Consider the following 20,727-nt stretch of genomic DNA (forward strand, 5'->3'; position numbering starts at 1 on the left):
GACACCCGGAAGCCCCGTCCCAAAGGCTAGAAGCCCCGCCCCGACAGTTGGAAGCCCCGCCCCGACAATAGGAAGCCCCGCCCCGGGAGCCGGGAGCCCCGCCCTGACAGCCGGAAGCGGAAGCGGTGCAGGCGGGGCCCGGGGTGGGCGGACAGAGAGTAGCCAGGGCGTCTGCGGCGGTTCGCGCGCTCTGTCTCCGGGCGCAGCTGGACAACGGGAAGGAGGCAAGTCGTGCCCTCCTGCGCGGCCGCGGGCTCCCCTTGCGGGTCTGGCCCGGGGACCACACCCAGCCCGCAATTAGCTGTGGTCACAGAGCAGCGTGCATTTTCTCTTGCGCTCCGCAAAGTCAGTGCGCTTACGTGAGGACCTTGGGTTCCTGGCGGGCAGGAGACGCAGCGGCAGCTCTATCCATGAACCATGCATGCGTGGATTAACGGGTGGAAGGATGCGAACGAGTGCTCAGTGGTGATCCCGCCTCCACGGACCTAACTCCAAGTGCTGCTGTGTGTCTTGACCTCAGCCGCATCTTCACCTGCCGTTTGCTTGAGGATGGGATGGGGCAGGAAGGATGAGAACCTGCCTGTGCTGGCCCTGTTGCCGAACCGAACTCGGGTTGGCCGGCGCCAGTGCAGCAAAGCCGATCCGCGGACACTGGTTGTGCAGGAGGGAAGCGCAGCGTTTATTGCAGGGCGCCAAGCAGCGAGTCCCAGCAGCTAATACGCAAAAGACCCGAACGCCCCAGCAGCTTTTAGGGAAAAGTTTTAAAAGGCAGGGTGAGGGAGGGGAGTTGTGGATGTGTGATCAGCTCATGGACATTCCCCTGCCTGGTTGCTGGTGATGTAATTGGGAGTCAACGTTATCAGCCTTCTGGTTCCGACCCGTCTGGGGTCTAGTGCTGGTGGTCAGCACGCAGTTAACTTCTTCCACCTGCTGGGGGTTTCAGTGTCTGCAGTAAAGCTCCAAGGACATGGCTCAGAATATTATCTGTAGCCTTTGAGAGGGAAGTTAATGTCCTTGACTTTGTTTAATGGCTGCGCTATTATTTTGTCTTGCTTGACGGTTTTCCTTTAGTTCTGTATTTTCTCACTTCTCTGATTAAATTTGTTGTTTGGAACTCAGGGAAGGCCTAGGAGGCTAAAGTTTTCTTCCAAGTGTAGGAGGCAGGCGGAGGACGTGGTGGGGGAGGGGTCTAACCTGGGAAGGCCCCATAGGGTCCTGCTTGGTTCCAGTCCTGGGTCTTCCCCCGCCCTGGCTGACTGAAGGCAGGGCCTCACAGTGCCTCAGTCTGCTCCCTTCGCACATCATTTCCTTCCATGCACTTGCACGTGACCGACCTGCCTGGAGGGGAACAGGGACATATGCCCGGCCCATAGCAGCTTCATTTCCTGCCCTAGAGAGCTCCCCCCACCTCCCTAAAATGCAGATCAACAGTCCTGTAGCCCCTTAGGTGTGCTTTGGAATTCAGAGTCGTTCAGCTTTCGGAACGTACTGTGTATACGCTTTGTATTCTGTAAACCCTGCCATCCTGAGCAGCACCTGGTAAACATGTTCATATTTCTGCAGCGATGTCTGTGAAAAGTCAGTTAAGGGCATTATAGAAAAACTCTAAATTGCCTCATGGCGGTGCAGGTCAGATTTTGCTGACAAATGAGTTACCAAGATCTTAAGGTGTTGGGGTCTGGATTGTACATTTAAGGGCTTTTGAATCTTATTTGGGCACAAACATTGTCATTTGTTACGTCCATTTTCATTTCTGTTCACATCATTATCGCTTGTCTTAACAGGCAAAAACGGTGACATCTCTCTGCTGGGCAGAGCCATCAGTTACTTGGTCCCAACCTGGGGAAACCTTGGGTCCCTCCAGCAGCCCCATGTGTAGCCCTCCTTCCTCCCCCGAACATCCTGGGGCTTCTCTTCTGCAGTGCACAGGAGTCCCCATTTTTCCACTTTGACTTCGCCGCTGTGTTTGCATCAGAAAAATGAACTCTGTTAGGTGGAGGCCTCCCAGCGCTTCCAATTTCTGGTCTTCTTTTGTCTGGAGTAACATCTCTGCTGTCGGTTTTCCCCTCAGACTCAGACTCGACCTTCAGGTGATTTTCTGATCCTCCCCAGTCCCTCCACCCTCCATATCCTGGGGGCGTTCAGCCCTCAGGCAGCCTTGTCATTCTTCCCGCCTCTTCTCTTTGGCCCCACGGGTCTTCGTTTTCTCTTGTTTCTCCGTTTTAAACATACCCTGATTACCAGCTTCCTTCATCCACGTGTCTGCAAGTTCCCAGCCGGGGGCCCCTGGCCCTTAGGAGTTCGGGGAACACCTTTCAACATGTTAGTCAACTTGAGACGGGGGGCCCACCTGGCCTGATTCGAAGGGCTGTGCAGACCAAAGAGTCAGGTCTCTTTGTTCTGAAAACAGACCAGCTCCGTGTGGGGACCAGGTTCACTCCTACTGATGAGGGAAAAGCGGGGAGACCCAGGCTCCACTGAGACGAGGGGTCCCTGGTGTAGGGAGGTGGGGGCGCTAGGATCCCCCTTCCTGTTCTGGTGTGTGTGAGTGTATTTCAGCTCCCTAAGAGAGAGCATGTGTTCTAGGAGTGCTTTAAAAATGTCCCTCTGGCTGCTGTGTGTGGATCCTCTTCACACCCCTTTCTCTCCCACGCCTGCTTTTCTTGAGTTCCTGTTTCTTTTTTGTCATCTCTTTCTCGTTGACTGGTTGTTCCTTGGTCTGAGAATGTCAGATGTCCCCCAGGGTCACTCCTAGGGCTCTGCTCTCTTCTTAACAAATTTCTCTGTCATTCACACATGCCTCTATATTTTTCCTGCATGTGGATAAACTCAGATCTGCCTTACTTCTTGATGTGGGTTTAGGTAACAGATCCAGGGCACAAAAGTGGGGCTCCCAGTGGTCAGTGTCCTCCACACCCTGAGGGCAGTGGACCCACGTGCAGAGGGACCAGGCTGGCCAACTCCCTCTGGAGCCCACTGTCAAAAAGGAACCGACAGTGGGGAGGGTACAGCTCAAGTGGTAGAACACATGGCTTAGCATGCATGAGGTCCTGGGTGCAATCCCCAGGACCTCCTCTAAAAATAAACAAACCTAATGACCTCCCCTTCCTGCCAAAAAAAAAAAAAAAAGTAATGCAATCATAAATACATAAAATATTAAAAAAATAAGAGGAACCAGCAGTACTGAGAAAAACAACTGCCTGCCAAGCGCGCAGTGTCCCCCAGTGCCTCAGTCCATTTGAGCTGCTGTAACAAGATACCGTAGACAGAAATTTATTTCTCACGGTTGTAGAGGCTGGAAGTTCAAGATCAGGGCACTGGTAGATTTAGCACCTGGTGGGAGCCCACTGCTGGGCCACAGAGGGCCACCTCCTTGCTGTGTCCTCCCATGGAGGAAGGGTCAAGGGAGCTCTCTGCGGGGGGGGGGGTGTCTTTTATAAGCACGCTCATGAGGGCTCTGTGTCATGACCTAATCATCTCACAAAGGTCTCTCCTCCCAATATCATTACCTTGGGGGGTTAAGATTGAAACAGAGGCATTTTTGAGGGGAGCACGATCATTCAGATCATAACAATCAGTAAGAAACAGTAAGTGTTTATTCAAAGTTTTCATCAACAGAAGTGTCAATTAGCAAGGAAATCATTTTCTTAAAAACCACGAGGATTACATCTCTCTGCTCCAGCCACGCGTGGCCTTAGAGAAATGAAATAATTGCTTTTCCTGCCCTGAAAAGAAAACCTTATTTATGCTGCATGGGAAGTAGAATCTAGTAAACAAATATTTCTCATCTTGAGAGATTTAAAAAAAACCAAAACCCAGCCCTTCCTAGTTGAGTCCCTGTTACGATTTTAGCAGGGAGTAAGCAGGGCGGTGGGAGGGTGGCGGTCCTGACCCCGGTCTGGGACTCAGGCCCTCAGGTGGGGAGTGGCCAGTGGGGTCTGCTCACCAGTTAAGATTCAGACTGGGCTCTGAGAGGCAGCCGCGAGTCAGTAAGCAGGGGCTCGCAGGAAGGGCAAAGCCTTCTCCTCGAGGAGGACCAGTGCTCTGTCTTGCCACCCTGACCATTTACAGAGGCCGCAGAGACGGCACCCTTGCTGTTCACAGAGCTCTCGCTGGGAGGGCCTCTGGCCTGTCAGATTCCTGAGGCCTCAGCCTCAGAGGCCTGGAGACATGGGTGCATCAGCCAAGCTCCCTGCTGGGGAAGCGTGGGCCCACAGCAGGGAGCCAGCAGAATTCCATAAGGCCCAAAGCGGGACAGAAGATACAGGTGACAGACGTTCTGCGGTTTCTCTACAACTCTGCCATCATTTTACACCCAAAGATGTCAGCAGGTTCTGTTGGTCCCTCCCCTCTGTGAGTCTCAGATGAAGATGTCCTGAGCTGGCACTGCTAGACGTTCGACACTGAAGGCAGAAACAGCCAGCTTTCCTGGGAAGGGTGGCCACCCCTTATCTCTGCCACCCCCAACTTTACAGCGCGTGCCTTTACCCACCCCCCGGGTTTCTGGAGCTGCTGGGTCATCTTGCCCCCTGAGCACTGCTGGCCATCTCGCGCCCTGGCCAGGCCATTACTGCCCCTGAGAACAGACTCTGGGGCAAGGCTGGTCTCAGGCCTAGGGGTATTTCTTCCGTTTCTTCACATGGACAGAAGGATAGAGGCAGCTCTGTGCCTGTGTCCTTGCCCCTAAAAGGTCTCTGGTCCAATGACAGTGCTCGTTTCCCTCGGGGCCTAGGCTGTGAAATGGTCTTACACGCCAACTTACATGAATTGTCCCATCTGCTTAAGATAAAAATGTGTATTCAGCCTGCCACTCCTCTGCCTTCACTGATGCTCCACAAAGGTGAGGACTGCATCTCCATTTACCCTGGGGCCCCCTCTGGCTCCCAGAGGGTAAGAGGACCCCAGTTTGGGAAGGGTCAGGTATGAGAGTGTCCCCAGGTGCTAAGTCAGCTTCCAGAAAGTGCTGTGCATGTTCTGGAACCCAGCCTTTGCCTGCAGGACCGTCCTCCCTGTCTGTCCATCCATCAGGCCCCACCCTAGTCGTGCCTCCTTCCTGAGGCCTTCTCCACCCTGTGGTCTCCCAGCCAGAAGGCAGCCACACCATGCTTTCTTTCTAGAATTTTCTTCCGCTCCTCTCCCCTTCACATTTCACTTGGCAAGTCCCCAATGAATACTTGGGTGAAGCCACCTAAAGTCATTAGAAAATGCTAACAATGGCTGGCCAGCAGGTGACCAGCCTTTCCCCAAGACCAGCTCCTTGAGCTTGGTGGGGTTGGGCAGTAGGGGTGACAAGCAGGCTCCGAGGGGGCAGCTCGGTCATTACCTCCGGAAGTGGAGCCTGGCCAGCCAAGCCCCTGCACCCAGAGGGAAGCTCTGTTGCGGGGAACTAGTTAGATCAAGTGCGCCTGTCTGGGAGAATTGCAGGTTGGGGTGGGGTAGAAAGGAGACTTTTCTTAGGAAAATTGAGACGCCATTATTTGGTCTAATAGGGGATTTGCAGACTTTCTATGGCTTTTTGGTTTTGTTTTATTTTTAAATTCTATGTATTTATTTGTTTTTGTATTACTTAATTATTTTTTACTTTGAGGGAAGGTAACTACATTTATTTATTTTTTTAGAGGGGGCACTGGGGATTGAACCCAGGACCTCGTGCATGCTAAGCATGTGCTCTACCACTTGAGCTGTACCGTCCCCCTTTGGTTTTGTTTTTAATAAAATCTCCGTAAACAGAGAGAGATGCTGGTGGTGGGCATGGCGAAGCCAGCAGACTGGCCACAGAGAACACCAGGTCCTTCCTTCTCTCACCAATGGCCAGCAGGTGCGTAGCCAGGATGCCTGCCTGCCTGGCACCAGACTGCTGTCTTGGGGGTGCTGGTGAGATAGGCTTGGCCCTGGGACCCTTTGCTGCAGTGTTTTGCACCCAGACAAACGTCTCCTGGAGCAACAGAACACAAAAAACTCTAAGAGACTAAAAATGACTGCATATGTGTGCAGTTGGGGGAAATTGTGAACAGTAAGATACAAAAAGTCCAAAACCCAGCTGCCATTTCTGAGGGGCCAGGAGCAGAAGCAGGGCACTGTGCATGATCCCCGCGCACAGCACCACCAAGGGGGCGGGCAGGCCACCTGCGCCACCTCTGTGGCCTGACCCACCAATCCGCTCCACCCTCGCCCCATTTAAGGGACCAGCTCACCCTCCCTCCTCAGGGCGCGAAGAACGAAACCTGTTGCTTGTTCTCAATCCCTTGTTCTGCAGCAGGAGTCCCAATTGAGCTTTGCCTGAATTTTTCCTGCCTCTTACCAACATCTAACATTAAAAAGAGTCCAAGGGCCCAGGTCGATAACACATTCTGCGGCGACTTCGCCATGGCAACCCCTCCCCAGGAGAGGATCCAGGCACCTCTTGGACCAGCGAGTGCAACCTCTCCTTGGTTAAGTGGCCGCCTGAGGGCCTCAGTTCCCTCTCATCCGGGCGATACTTCCCCGTCCCCTTTGTCCTTTTGCCCTCTCCACTTTCCTTTCCCCCTTTCCCCCTTGCCCCCTCCCGGTATCTCTCCACTTCTCCTTGGTCCTCTCCGACTTCTCCGTCCTCTCCTTCCAAGAGAGTGGATGTCGGACATCCATCCTCTCAGCTTGTGAGACCTGCCCCCTGTGGGGGACGGCAGCTTGCCCTGGTGGGTGACAAACAAGATCGGCTCACAGCATGCAGGCCTTGGTCCAGCGGGCTCTCCCTGACATTTCTGAGAGTGACATGTTCAGCCCTCATGTTGTGCGGTGGCTGCAAGTCTGACTGTCCCAGTATCTTTGCCTTTATTTTCCTGCCACCAAGAGAAGTCCCGTTGGGAATGGGCGGAAGTGGCAGGCTTCTGTACACCTGTGGGTTGGAGTCCCGCAGACGACGTACACCTGGCTGGTTTGGGGGCCTGAGCACCCCAGTGGGCAAGGGTGCCCCTCCTTCGCTGAGCCTTTCTGGAAGCTCACAGACTGACCCCTTAACAGACACCAGCAGCGTGTGGGTTGAAAGGACAATCTCTCTCTGTCTCTCTCTTTTGCAGTCTTTTCTGTTCCTGCTCCCTTTTCCTCTCGCTTGGTCCTCATACCTACACTCCCGTCCCTGGAGAGTCCTTGTTTGCATCACTAACTCTGGGGCTGGTATTCTGTGGTCTTTGTCATGACGCTGGGCCTCGAGGACCCCAATCTCTAGTTGTTAGACCCCAAATTTATATGGAATCCCCAAAGATTCTCTTCTGCCACCTTCTTATCAACTGGAGACAGTTTAAATGAGATGGGTTAAGGAATAAGCTGATTTTCTTTGGCAACACAGCCTGGCCCCAATATGCCTTGGGTGACCAGAAGAAGTGGCCACAGGATGGATCCCTTAACTTCAGCACCATTTTACAGCAAACCCCCAAATGGGGAGGGGTCCCGTATGTGCAGGCCTTTATGAAACGTTATCAAGACTCCGGTCTGAGGGACTCCTACTGTGTCTGTGCGGCCTCCATTTCTCCTGTCACCCCCAAAAGATTCAGAGCCAGAGCTTCTCGTGGACCCCCTCTTTCAACCGCTGACTAGCCACCAGCACCCCGAGCCTCCTTCTCCTTCACCGTGACCTTTGGCCCCCAGAGCCCCACCTGACCCTGTCAAGTCAGAAATTCCCAAATTGGAGCCCCCAGTGCTTGCCCCAGTGGGGCTCCGGTCAGGTTCAAAGCCAGCCCGCACTTTTGCCCCACAAGGCCCTTGTGCTGTCTTGGGAAGTAGCTGGTGGAAACGGAGGGGTTACTGGAGTGCATGTCCCCTCCTTGATGGGGTACAAGGAACCTGTACCCCAGGTCCTCAGAGAACCCTGGCAAATTGAGGGGTGAGTTTGTCTGGCTGGGGTTAACGGCCCCCCTGACCTGGCAGGACATCACAGTCACTCTGGCCCACCGTTGCCCCCTGAAGGAAAAGGAGCGCATGCTAAGAAGGGCCAGGGGACTCACAGACGGCCTACTGGCCACCATTCCCCACCACCAAATTTACCAAGCAGGTGTAGAGGCAACAGTCCCAGAGCATGACCCGCACTGGGACAAAGAAGATTCAGTCGGTCAGGCTAGATGAGACATTACCCATCTTTCAAAAGGAATGAAAAGGTGTGTGGTGAAGCCTGTAAATTATGATGTTTCCAGACGTTTCCCAGGAAAAAGATGAAAACGCAGCAGTCTTCCTGAGCCGGGTGACAGAGGCATTCAGGAGGACCCTGGGTCTGCAGACGGACATCGCCGTTGGCCATGCATCGTAACACCCGGTCCACTCCTGATGTCAGGACCAAATTACAAAGGCTCGAGGCTGGGCCCCACACCCTGCTGTCATCCTTGGTACAGGATAGGAGGCTAATAAAGAAACCACAGCTGTCGGCTGCTCTGATTCACCCGCCTCCTTGCAGGGACTCAAGAGGGCTGAGCAGACCAGACAGACAGCTGAGAAGCCGCCTGGGCTGAAACCAGCGTGCCTTTTGTTGGAAGAATGGGCCCCGGAACGCGGAATGTCCTGAACGCCCTCCTCAGTGATGCCCAAGGGACAAGGCCAACCAGCCCCAGTTCCTTGAGAATCGGAGACTGTCGCACACCCACTGATGGCCCCGAGTGCCTGCCAGGGTCCACGTCCCGTGTGATCTGTCCTCACCACCCCCACAGAGACTCCGCTCACCCTCGACGTGGCAGGCAGGAGGCGTGAATTTCTTGGAGACACTGGAGACACCTGCTCTGTTCTGACTTGGCTGGCGGGCCCCCTCTCCAACCGTGACTGTCCTGTGACGGGAGATGATGGACGGCCTAAGGTAAGGCGATTTACATCTCCCCTTGCCTGCAGTATAATTACTCACTCCTTTTTGTATTTGCCAGAATGCCCTGTCCCCACCCTCGGAAGAGACTTGTTAAATAAATCGAGAGCTCAGGATGGGGTGAAGTCTTAGAAGGTAGAAAATTCAAACAGAGACTATGCTTCTCTTGGTAGCCCCAGATGACCCACCTGCTGGTCATCAAAATATCCCCCAAGAAGTTAGGGAACAGATGGACCCTGTAGTTTGAGATACCTTGGTGCCAGGAAGGGCAAAATGTGTTTCCCCAACAGAAAGAAGATTAAGACCCGGGGAAAAAGACCACTGGAAGAGACAGTACCTTTAAAACCTGAAGCCCAAAGTGGGATCCAACCACTGCTCGCCAGATTCCCAAAACAGACTCATTAGGCCCTGCCAACCCCCTTGCAAAACCCCGATTCTCCCTGCTCAGAAGCCTGACTGGGAATACTGGTTTGTGCAAGACTTCTGAGCACTAAATGAGGCAGTCACTCTCATCCACCTGCTGGTGCCAGGTCCACACACCCTCCTCACCCAAGTGCCGGGGAGCGCTCACTTGAAGACTCGAAGGTGCGTTTTTCTGGATTCCCCGATGTCTAGACTCTCAATACCTTTTTGCCTTTGGAGGAAGGGCCCCTGAACCCTGGAGGCAGCCCAGCACACTGGTACAGGGCTTCCGTGGGGTGTTCAGAACAGCCCCCATCTTTTTGGAAACAGGTTAGCGAGGGAGCCCCGGAAAGGAAAGTCGGTTGCAATGTGCTGATGATTTATTGAAAAGCAGGGAGGCAAAGCAAGATCCAGATCAAAATACTGTTGCGGTGCTAAATTTTCTGGCAGAAACGGGATATGAAAGTCTCCCCAACCAAGGCTCAGGTCTCGCAGCACCTGGTTCAGGATTGGGAGTTTGTTTTGATGGCATGGCCATAGACTGAAACACAGCGTTTAGTGCATTAGCATCTCCAACCGCAGAGGCAGCTCTGAGCCTTTCTCAGGATGGCTGGGTTCTGCTGTATCTTAATCCCAAATTAATAGCCTTATAGCCAACCCCGATATGAGGCTCCAAAGGGAGAAGTAAGGGAGCCCGTTCAGTGAAAGAGGGACCAGCAGCAGAACCTGGAGGCTCTAAGCTGAGCAGGGCACCGGCCCCGGGGCTTCCAGATTTGGACAAGCCCTTTACCCTGTACGTTCAGGAACACCACCAGGAGTCCCAGCCCAAAAGCTGGGACCAGATCGAAGGCCAGTTGCCGGCTTCCTTTTCAAAACAAGTGGACTCAGTGCCCTGGGATGGCCAGGCTGCCTGCGGGCAGCAGCGGGCACAGCCCTGTTGGTTCGATGTATTGACCCCTCATCGCGCACAGTCTGTGCTGAACGTCAAAGGACATCATTGGTTGACTGGGGAAGGGTTAAATAAACATCATACTCTCCTAATTACACCCCCGGAGTATTACCTTCAAGGTGTGCCAAACCCTGCAACTCTGCTTCCTGGGTATAGACTTAACTGCATCAGTGTTCAGAGACCACAGAGCAAATGGACTCCAGCTCTGAGCTTCTGGGTGAACCTCCTGACAGCCCCGAGGCAAGTGAGTTACTGATAAGTTTTGTAGAGATGGGAGCCGGAAAGGTGGGGAAATGCCACAGTTTACTCTACACGGAGTCACGGAAGCCAAGGCCCTGCCACCCCAGACATCAGCCCAGAAGGCCGAGCTAATTGCATTCATGGGAGCTTTGCAATTAGGAAAGGATAAGAAAGTAAATGTTTTTACCGACTCTAAATATGGTTTCCACGTGGTGCATGCTTATGTGCCTTTGGGAAAGAAGTGGAGTGTCAATGGCTGGAAATTGTCCCATAAAGATTGAATTCTGGCTCTTTCAGAAGTGGTGCAGCTCCTGACCACGTAGCAGCAATCCACTGTAGGGGACATCGGGGTGCAGCACGGGGCTCGATGCAAAAAGCTTTTTCAGGGCAGGGGCTCAAAACAACAGCCGCTTCCACTCCCCCTTCAATGCTCAGGTTGGTTCAGAGTGAGGGACATACCCCGGGGGAAAGACTGGCAGTTAAATTTCACCCAGATGCCTCCCCGCCCCAGTCTTTTGTTTGTTGATACCTTCACTGGATGGGTTGAAGCCTTCCCTACTCAATCTGAAAAGGCTACTGAAGTCCCTTTTACAAGAAATAATTGCTCGGTTTGGACTTTCAAAGTCCCTCCAGGGCGATGACAGGCCCCTTTTTATACCCAGAATCACACAGGGGTCCACAACAGCCCTAGAGAGAGACTACAAGTTACACACTTCTTGGCACCCTCAGGCTTCAGGGAAGGTAGAGAAAATAAACCACACTTTAAAGAAGACTTTCGCAAAGCTCTGGCAAGAGGCTCGAACCCTGGACCGGCTTGCTTCCTATAAATGTGGATCTGGCCCAACTTCCCAAGCTTTGCTGCGCTCGGCTCAGGGTGCCTTGGGATCACTGTCTGAGGTGGCAGAGCCGTGTGAGGCCACCTGAAATGTATCATCTTGTTTCAGCAGAGACCATAGGGGAACAAGGAGGCAAAAATTCAAAGGGCAGTCCTCACCATGGTAAGGGGCAGGGAATGGGGTGCATGGAACCCAAAAAAGCAGCCTTAATGATAGCAGAGGGTCCCATATGGGGCCCCCCCCATAAAGTAAACGCAGGCCAGGCTTACCTGCAGCCTGCTTTGCTAAGGACGTGGTGCGGTGACTAAGCTCAATACCCTCACTGGAAAGATGCCGCAGTGAAGCTGTGTCACAACTTGGGAGTTTCTGGAGCAGATCAGCCTCCCAAGGTGAGGTCACCTGTTGCTGATCCCCACGGGCGAGGTCCGTGGCCTTCCTTCCAAACTCCACAGGCCTCGCCATCTGGTTACAGAATTTTACTGTTTCCCCATCCCTGGCTCCGACTTACCCGAACACTGCGTTTATGGCTGTCTCGGGAGTGGACGCGTTTTGTAAACCCACTCAGAAAAGATCAGACCAAATCTGACTTTAGAGGTTTGAAGCCCCTCAATTTTCCTCCCTCTTTGGAGATTTAATTAGAATAACCCCTCTCCTGCCCTTCTGCTAGCTCACCTCCAAACTCTAAAGGCAGCCCTTAAAACGTGTTGCGTCAGAACCCTAAGAGCGGAGGCCAGCTACCCGACCGGCTATATACATATTTTTATTGAGTTATAGTCATTTTACAATGTTGTGTCAAATTCCAGTGTAGAGCACAATTTTTCAGTCATACATGAACATACATACATTGATTGTCACATTCTTTTTCGCTGTGAGCCACCACAAGATCTTGTATATATTTCCCTGTGCTGCACAGTATAATCTTGTTTGTCTATTCTGTATACACCTGTCAGTGGCTACAAATCTCAAACTCCCAGTCTGTCCCTTCCCACCCCTCCCCGCTGCCAACCACAAGTTTATATTCTGTGTCTGAGTCTGTTTCTGTTTTGTGTTTATGTTCATTTGTCTTTTTCTTTCTTTCTTTCTTTCTTTCTTTCTTTCTTTCTTTCTTTCTTTCTTTCTTTCTTTCTTTCTTTCTTTCTTTCTTTCTTTCTTTCAGATTCCACATGAGTGATCTCATATGGTATTTTTCTTTCTCTTTCTGGCTTACTTCACTAAGAATGACATTCTCCAGGGACATCCAAGTTGCTGCAGATGGTGTTATGTTGTCATGTTTATGGCTGAATAGTATTCCATTGTATAAATAAACCACATTTTCTTTATCCAATCATCCCAACAGGCTATTTTCAATTCAAGGCTCTGAAGAGCCTGTTAAAAGCTTCCATATCTTCTGTTCTGCCTGGGAAAAAGAAAGTAGACTTCAATTTCAGTTATCATGTAGGGTTATGAGTGAAACTGCATTTTTATTTACATTTATGAGTAACTGCTGAGCGGGAGGAGGCAGGGATGTTGCAAAACCTTATCACATAGAAAAGCATGACCCAGATCTTTCCAGGTTTCATTATTTTGCTCTTGCGTCTCAAAGGACAGCCATCTCTCCTGGCGTGTTATGTGCTTTATATCCTGACATTCTGTTTGCTGCTTCTTGGCATGAAGGGAGAGTGCCAGCAGGTGGCTCTGCAGAGGAAGGCTGGTAGCAGCCGTGGAGCGAGCCCTCTACGTCCCAGTGACACTGTGCCCAATTCCCAGGAGCCTCCTGGGACAAGTTGAGACTCCTCGGGGCATGGTTTGTGGCAGACGGGTTGACAGGGAAGCCTGCCTGCCCCGCCCTGGGCACCCAGGCTGGCTTGAGTTCTAAAAACAAAGAGCAGGTGGTAAGGGCCCAGGCTGCGGCCCCCGTGTGGCCATGGCAAGTGATGCTGCCTGGGTGAGGCTGGGCACGGGAGGTGCCCCCAAGAGGTGAGCAGTGAGTCGGGGTGGAGGGACCGATTCCCCTGGAGCCAGCAAGGCTGTGGATCATAACAGTGACTACTGTTCTAGCATCAAAGACATGACACTATCAAAACCATTGAGGCTGAGAGTGGTACCAACATGCCGTGGCTGGAGACAGCGGGGCAACCAACATTTGTTTGCCGAAGAGATGTCGCTCTGTGCACCAGCTGTTTCACGGCTGGCTTCTCGTGGAAAACCGCCAAGGCACTTACGCAGCATATTTCTGGGTCCACTCTCTTGCTCGTCTGTTGTACCTGGACGGAAAAAGCAGAGGGGGTGACACCCTCATTCAGGATGGCCGCTTCCTTTCAATGTGGAGTAGAGAACAGAACGTAGAATGCAGCTGCTTCTGGTCAAATAACTGAGATGAGTAAGTGAAGTAAAGGCTGCCTGGAGCAGAAACACGTCATTCACGGCTGCAAAGCCCTGGTGTGGCGAGTCCTGATGGTTCTTCTTAACTCCCTGCTGTGGAAGATTGAACAGTGCAACACACCTCCTCCCTGCCTCTCTCCTGCCCTGCAACATGGATGCATGAGGATCAGGAAGAGAGAGTTTGGAGGTCAGCTTGGAATAGCCCCTGGCTGTCCAGCACGCGGACTCCAGGAGCCTGGCCACCAGCCTGAGTCAGTGCCCCCCGGGGCAGCCACGGGGCAGGTCTGGTGCCCACTGACAATCTGTGCCTTTTTCCTCATGGTTGTGATGACGTCTGGTGCCATGACGCTGGAAGAGAGATTTGTCGACGGGAGGCAATGAAACAAAACACTTTTGGGACATCTGAAATGCATCGCCATAAATGCTGAAATTAATAAATACAGATTAAAATCTAGTCCATTGAAAAATCGCTTTGCTGTCATGCAGGAAAACTCAGATGAGGAAATACTGACATCTACAAAGGTTTCAAGAAATATATGAATTGGAAAAACCATATTACATTCTAATCTCTCCGGACAGAAGAGAAGTTATTAAATAAACTAACAGACTCACTGGAGATGTTCCTTTAGAAGCCAGAGCCGCTCCCGGGCCACTCCGAGTGCCCGGGCCCCTGTCACACAGGGCCCTTCATCACGGAGCTGTCAGCGCTCAGAGGTGTCACATGGTGAAGGGGAGTCCTGCCTGTATCAGCCCCACCAGGCTGCAGCGCACACGGCTGTGTGTGGCCAAATGGGTGAAAATTCTACGATCCTGAGTCTGGCGACCAGTGTTTAACCAGAGACTCGGCAGTGAGGGTCTGTCAGTAAACCAGCGACACGCTGCCCACCCCTCGGCCTCGACCAGCAAACTGACCCCAGCAGCGTTTCCCGCATCAACTGGCCTTGGCCTCACCCTGGGCACATCCGGGCAGACACTCCCTTTATCTTGTGCTATAAATCTTATAATTTAATCCAGAAGTTTCTTGTTGTCAGAGTCTTCTGCGTCCGTTCTTGGCTGACCACTGACTTTGTTCGCCTCGAGGGCAGGGTTGGCGAGGATCTTTTAAGGTCCAGGAGGGTGTGCTTCTAACTCCTTCTCCATCCTCAGATCCTCAAAGGGTACGCTAATGAGAGAGTCAGGGGTCCGAGCCGAGGGCACACCCACTGCATGGGCTCAGCCGGGCAGGAAGATGTCCACGGGACCCTGGTTAGCCTGGAAGCCCCAGCCCAGGGCTGAGTACTGCCAGGAGCTGCCGGGGGGCAGCTAAGGCCCAAAGGCAATCCAAAGAGGATGCACACTTCTCTCTGTCGGCCTTGTAAGTGTGGGCTATCTCCGGCACCAGAGGATGGTCAGGGTTGGGGTCGCAGAGCAGGAAACTGATGGATAAGAGAGCGGGGAAGAAAAGAAAAGGTGGGTCAGCTGCGGCCACAAGGCAGTGAGCGTCCCCCTCACTTTGAATTCTCTGTTTACAGGACAACTGTATTCCTTTCAACATCCCACGTACATTATTCTGAGGCCCCGATAGTCATGAACGTGGTCGCTTTGCCCATCTACCAGCCGGATGGTGATTTTATCCTGGGGCAGGCCCAGGCCCCTGTGCTCCAGGACACTGACTCCCTGCTCTTGCAAAGCGCTGTCTCCACCCCATGGGCCTTTGTCATTTGGTCCCAGGGGCCCTGCTTACTATGAAATAAAATGGAACTCCGAACATTCTGGTGACCTGTCCGAGGTCACAGACTTGGAACTCCCAGGAAATGGGTAAAAGCAAGATTCTCAACCGAGTGCACACAGGGCTGCCCTGCCCCGTCTCAGTCCTGCTCTGGACCTGCGAGGACCCCCTGCCGGGGCAGGCGTGCTGCTGGGACTCGGCGACCCAGGCAGATACGCAGACATGTCATTCATTCCTGGCTTTGCCCTGGACCCTCTGTACGACCCCAGCAAGTGTGACGCTTGCTTCCATGAGTCCAAGGCCCGACCACAGTCCCACGCGGCCCCTGTCTGCTCCCTGAGGCCCTGCCTCACCCTCCACTCTGCTTGTTTCTTGGGCGCTGGGACCCTGTTTCTCTGCGGTTGCTGCCCACCCGCTCCACTGACAGGATAGCCACACCGTCTACACTCGCGGCCCAGTGTACACACAACCGTGTTCAGCCCGTCTCAGCTGGGAATGAGTATCGTCATTCTTTAAGCCCAGTTTAGACTGGTTTCTTCAGCCTCATCGAGACGGAGCTCAGAGCACTGCTCGGGGGGAGGGAGGGGTCCCCCATGACCCGCAAGGCCCCGGGAGCAAGCCCTGTGTCTTGTCCCTTCAGGGCCGCTCACAACCCGCACTGGATGGGAGAATAAAAGAGGGGACAGAGAAGGTAATAGAGTATTTGCCTTTCTCATTTCTAGACAAGAAGTATAAATAGGGTCAATGTTTTCTTCCTGCACCCATGTGACAGTCTGGCTGGAGCATCCCACGGCAGCTGACCCGCGGGGACGCGCTGGGGGCAGGGAGAGTGTCGCCTTGGAGTCTTCCCCGGCAGGCTGTGACCGCGGGCTGCGGGAAGCTGCCTGCTCTCCGCGAGCCTGCCTGCCTTTCCTGCCAGGAGCGTGGGGGTAGAGGGCCGTGTCGGAGCCGAGCTCACACTGGCAGTGCTGGGGACCACTGGGACCCCAGGCTGCCAAGGCAGACGCCGCTGCTGCTGCTGATGTTCGGGGATAAAGGTTGGTTGGGAAGGCAACCCGAAGAGATGGGAGACCTCAAGTCAGACCGACCAGAGGGACGTTCTAGATGGGATCTGTCTGGAAAATGAGCCAAGGAAGGCAGAAGTGACCGCTGGGCCATTCTGTCAGAGCAGGCAGATGGCTAGACATGAGCAGAGAAAGGGGGACACAGACCAAATGGCAGGAACTGGGCAGAAAGGAGGGGCCTGGGCCAAATGCAGGAAACCCTACATCACGTAAGCACCAGGGGTCCCTGGGCAAAGAGATAAAAGCAGGACCCTCTGGGCTAATAAGGGATCACACCTTTTGGCCTGGAGACCAGCAAAGAAAGGAGAAAAGGCAGGAATTTCCAGTGTCCAAATGGAACCTTTTGCTCATTCTGCCCTCATTTCAATAACATTAGCCTTGCAGATCAGAAGTCCCCATCATGCACCGATGCTGGGACACTTCTGATCCGGACTAAATAAGGACAAAAATCCGTCCTCCCCTCGGGAAGGTGGAGCTGGGGTGATAATCAGAAAATACGACCCCAAACCCTTCCCTCCTCAGTGAATATTCTGAACATTCATTTTTACACCCTGTGTAATTAACTTGCCAAAGAAACTCAGGGCAGCTGCTCACCGGAGTCTGCCCGCTCCCCCCTTGAGAGAGTCCTATCCATCCTTTAATAAATCCTCACCTTACTTTTTTTTTTTTACCACTGTGTCTTGTCTCTGAATTCTTTCTGGGACGGGACAAGAACCTGGAACACCAGTTGCATCTACTGGCAACACTTGGGCAACTGGGGATCCTGAAAATGCCCAACAGACATACAGGATGACATCCTATCTGTTATTTCAGGAAACATCTTCAGCAGCTTACAAGCTAATGAAGGAGAGAAGATGGAAAAGCACTGCTTTTTAAGATACAGCAGCATGCCCCACAGGGGTAGGGGAGGGGTGGGTAGATTCGAGACCATGAAACACACTTTTTCCACCAACCCCCCTGGAACAGCAGGGAACTCAAATTCCGCAGTTATCTCAGCATCTCCCTCTCTGCGCATCACACCCCAGTCTCCCCTGCAGACATAGAGTACAGACTTGTGGTTGCCAAGGGGGCGGGGGGTGGGAAGGGACAGACGGGGAGTTTGAAATTTGTAGAGGTGTATATAAAATGGATAAACAAGATTATCCTGTACAGCACAGGGAAATGTATACAAGATCTTGTGGTGGCTCACAGCGAAAAAAATGTGACAATGAATATATACATGTTCATGTATAACTGAAAAATTGTGCTCTATGCTGGAATTTGACACAACATTGTAAAATGACTATAACTCAATAAAAAATGTTAAAAAACCCCCAAAAACTGAGGCATGAGTGGCCTCAGGGGTCAAAGCCTGGGAAGAGGTGTAGCTGGGAAGCCCGGAGAGGCTTCCCCCGTGGCTCAGATACAATGTGGACACAGGGGTTAAGGGCCGGATTCACACTGAGCCATCAAGGCCAACCTCAGGGCAGTAAGGCACGTCGCAAACCCTGAGATGGGACTTCAGCCCAAGTCTTGCCAAGATGCAAAAGCTTAGTTCAAGCCTGAGAAAACACGTCTCCAAATGCGGGACCGTGGACAGTTTACCTCTTGAGAGCATCACGGGTGTGGAAGACCAGGGACGCGGAGGCGTGTTACAGACTGTGGAGCTGGAAGAGGCAGGATAGTAGGTGCCGCTGGGGGTCCCGGAACAGAAGGGAGACAGCAGTGAAAACTGGTGAGAGAGTAAGGCTGGTAGCTTCGTTCAGAGCATCATGGCCGGCGCTCATCTCCTGGGTTTGCCAGCTGTTCTGACATCGACTTCAGGGAAAGTTGGACAAGGGACATGGAGATAACCCTGTACCGTTTTTGTAACTTTTCTCTAAGTCTAACATTCATTCAAAACAAACAGTTAAAAAAAAAAGGCTGACACCTCTGGGTTCAAGTCCCACCCTCCGCGGCGAGCCGTGCCGTTTTCAGGTGATGATGCGCCCGGTCAGAGCCTGTTTCCTCATGCATAACCGGAACTGACCATTTTATTAAAAAGAAGGAAATAAAAGTATATATTGGTGTATGAAGGAAAAGACCCCAGAGGAATGCACACTGGGGCTGTCAGCTGTCTGGGGGTCTTCTTAGGGGGTAGGTTTATCAGGACACTGATTCCCACCTGCATGTTAGTTAGTTCTCCAAGCGTCCTGATTTTAAAGCAATCAATTTGATCCGTTTTTCAATCAGAAAAATACGTTAGAAGTGATGTGACTCACACACACGTCACTGCTGTGTGACCGCATCTGACCGGCAGCGTGTCCTGCTGGCCCCCCCTTGGAACACCCCGGAGCCTGCCTCTCCTCCCCACCCCCGTGCACCTGCCCCCAGCTGGCCTCTCCGCCTCATCACGGCAGAGCAGTCAACCCCGTGCCATGGGCCAGCCCTCTGGCCTCCTCCCAACCCCCAAACACGGACTTGCTCCTCAGTTCCATGTGACCCCAGCCCCCATGCACAGGGTGATGCCTCTGCCAGCCGCCCCCACTGTCCTGTCCCAGTTTCCTGCTCCGTGCGTCCCCTCAGCACCGACCAGCTCTGACACTCAGCATCTCCCTCACAGGACTGTGAGCGTCATGAGGACAGGACTCCACGGGGTGCAGGAAGGTGCCAGGGTCCTAGACCAGCGCGTCTCCACCTACGGACATGGAGGGCCATCCCGTGCCACTCAGGGTGCCGAGCAGCATTCCTGGTCTCCAGGCATGTCGCTCCCACCTCATGTTTTAACACCCCCAGTGTCCCAAGGGCAGGGCCCGAGAAGCCCTGTTCTAGACTGAAAGGGATTGCAGAGAAGGGAACGGAAGCCTGGGACATGTCCCCACTCAGCCACCTCACAAGGAGCCCTCACCACGCCTGGCCCTTGCTCACAACAGGAATTGATTCTGAAAGTCCAGAGTTTAACTCCTGGGAGGCTGTCCTCCGGGAGGCGGGCTCGGGCCCTTGGGAGAAGCCCCCACATGCAGCTGTCTGCACCGAGACGTCACGGCACGCTGTCCCCATCCCCTGTCCTCACCTGTAGGGAAGCGGGTGGTCAGGGAGAAACCCCTCCTTGGTGAGGACTGCCGCTCTGCAGGAGCGAGACGGGGAAAGCAAGTTAGCACTTTGCTCAACAGCAAAGCGAGGGTGCGCCCATCATGACAGTGGCCTGCCCGTGGACCCCTGCAAGACACGAGAGAGACGGGATGGAAGAGCCTGCCCAGCAAACACGCGTCTCCACCAAGAAGGGGCTGCTCTGCGCAGAAGGCACCGTCCACACAGGCCTTCCCTCGCTGCTGACGCCAAGTGCAAGTTCAGGGGCGGCGGCGGGGGGTGGTGGTCCTGAGCACGCGGAGGGCTGGCTGCAGGGATCCCCACCCCAGGCTCAGCGGGCGGAGATTTTCCTAGGGCTTCATCACATCAGCAGGGCTGGTTAATAGACTCCCCGCGTGGTTGATCTCAGTCTCCGGCTCCTTCAGACATGACCCAAAGCCCCAACCTCAAACCACGTGGCTGGTCTCTCTAGCGCGGCCAGCCTCCACCCAAAATCACAGTGCTGATGTGAGTCAAAGCGTTTGGGTAAACAGACAGCCCTATCAGGCAGGCCAGCCTAGAGGCCACCTCCCACGGGCTGGGGACAAAGAACAGGTCTGCTATGGACAAGATTGAATTCTTTACTACTCAGGTGCCAGTGAACGACAGCTGGGTCTTCTCTGCATAGAGCTCCGCCTTCGGTGGGCTGTAGCCACTTCCCACGTCACTTTTATAAACCTCTCTTCTCCCTGGTTCTGCTTGGGTCACTCTGAAGTCCTCTCCAAAGGTGCTTTTTCAGGAGCCAGTCAGTGCCCGTGGCCCTGGGGCTTCAACGCAGCCACTCGCCATCTGTGTCCCCTCCCACGTCTCCCCAGGCAGCACCCTGTGCTCCAGGGACAAGGTGACACAGCCAAGACCAGCCCCTCTCGTCCTCCCCTCCCAGGTCCCCACCTCTGGTGGTCAGGCCAGGCGCCCTCGTTGGTGGGTTAGAGGCTTCTCTCGTTACACAGCACTTCTGCTGCCCTCTCTGGTGTCTGAGGCTTCTTGTGTTGCTCTGTCCGCCCCCGGAAAGGCTCCGGTCCACTCAGTAAGGCTGGCCACTGACTCACCTCCAAGGCTTCCATCAGAGCTGACTCCAGTCTTTGTGGGAAGCACCTCTCTGCCCACCCTAGAGGGCTGCTGAGAGCATCTGGGGGCGGGGGTGTCTGTCATTCTATAAGGAATTCTGCCTCATGCATCCACGTTGAGGGTGGATTTGTCCAAGGTTTCAGACCTCCTGGTTCTGGCCTGGGTTTCCTGCCACCTGTTCAAACATCTCACAG

At 53.5% G+C, this 20,727-nt stretch overlaps 1 long non-coding RNA gene across 1 annotated transcript; it reads left to right on the forward strand.

Annotated features, from left to right (window-relative positions):
• Positions 1–123: 123 nt before the first annotated feature.
• Positions 124–19,721, forward strand: LOC140691689 (uncharacterized). Its single transcript, XR_012067381.1, has 4 exons — positions 124–224; positions 8,423–8,815; positions 18,960–19,096; positions 19,510–19,721. It is a non-coding gene; the product is annotated as an uncharacterized lncRNA (long non-coding RNA).
• Positions 19,722–20,727: the final 1,006 nt, after the last annotated feature.

This window comes from Vicugna pacos, chromosome 36 (assembly GCF_048564905.1).
Source record: "Vicugna pacos chromosome 36, VicPac4, whole genome shotgun sequence".
Lineage (NCBI taxonomy): Eukaryota > Metazoa > Chordata > Mammalia > Artiodactyla > Camelidae > Vicugna > Vicugna pacos.